Source organism: Rhincodon typus, chromosome 1 (genome assembly GCF_021869965.1).
Source record: "Rhincodon typus isolate 14 chromosome 1, sRhiTyp1.1, whole genome shotgun sequence".
NCBI classification, from domain to species: Eukaryota; Metazoa; Chordata; class Chondrichthyes; order Orectolobiformes; family Rhincodontidae; genus Rhincodon; species Rhincodon typus.
In genome coordinates, this window is record NC_063332.1 from 122,112,222 (window position 1) to 122,113,714 (window position 1,493).

A 1,493-nucleotide genomic window follows, 5' to 3' on the forward strand; every position below is an offset into this window, starting at 1 on the left:
TTTTACTCTCTGCTCCTATGATGCTGCTTGGCCTGCTGTGTTCATCCAGCCCTGCACCTTGTTGTCTCAGAAGCTTTATAGAATGTTTTAGTATTAGAAAATGATGAGTTTAGTGGAATAGCTTCTGCTATTGCTTTTATTGTGTTGCCTTCTGTGCACTCAACAATCTAATGCCCTGAAAGACGTTGACAGCCAATTCCATAGAAAGGCACATACAAGACCCAATGGTTTGCAGACTTGATTCTTGGAGCAGATACTTCAAAAGGTTGATAACAAATTTAAAATCTTTTTGTTATGTATGTAGTTGGGTGTGTGTTGCCTCTTTAAGAGAGAAGGTCAGGTGACTCAGAGACAGGAGCTAGGGGGACAGTCTAGGATCGACTGTGAGCCTAGGATGGCATACAATAAAGTATTCCCTGTTCAAATTTACCCTTCCTCAAGCTCCTGTTCTATTTCTGGTTCTCATGAACCACAAACATAACATTTTTCATTGTCAATATTAGAAAAGTTAACTTCCAACAAATGGTTGGCTTATCTGTGCTGCAGCCTCCTCCCAATTACTCCACCAGGCATCCATAGGCTGCACCCTTACTGAAACTAGCCCCAGTGGACAGTATTTTATGTGAATGGCCTCATTCTGCTGCTGCATTCTTCAACAAATTCAACAGCGGAAGTCTGAAAGGCTGTATACTTGCCATCTCCACTACATTCAGGACAGGAGGATCAGGTTTTTGCTTTGTCCTCCAAGTCTAAAATTTCAAGTTCTGAAATGCTGAATAGAACCAGTCTTTAGGATTTAAGCATGTCAGAATAGATTAATAAATAAAAGCACAGCACTGACATAACCACTAACTAGGTTTTCCTAAAAGTGACAGAACTACATTGATGTAGTTAAAGACTTCTAGGTGAACAACACTAAACAGAGTGCACATCTGTTATGTTGTGTCTCATGGTCAGTATAACTTTAAGAGAGATGTTGATGATATCATTGTATCATTGCATATGACCTGAAGGTATATAGATCACATATTCCATCTTATCCCAGATTACTTGAAGCATGACATGCTAGTGGAAGCATGTTGCCTGTTGTATTCGATAACTTAATATTGGCCCAGACTTATGTGACAATGAATGTAATATTGGTATATAGTAGTTAGTAGCAATAAATGTTTGCTGGCTTTTTCAACACCATAATAGCCATGCTCAGTTTCTTATGTTACAAGAGGTAGTTGAGGCAGAGTGGAGAACCTGTTGCAATACAGAATGTGCTATTTAATTGGATAATTAAAGCTGTTTTTGTTGTTGAAGTGTCAGACTTGTTTATGTGCTCAACTCACAGAGTAAGGCTTGATTCAACGATCAGATTCAGTGGCAAGCCTTCATTGAGCTATGCTGAGATGTTACATGGTGAAAGTGATTAAACACGTGACAAACAAAATAAAATTAAAGATGTGTAGTAGGGTGTTGTCATGATGATTGACTTAGCAAGTTCC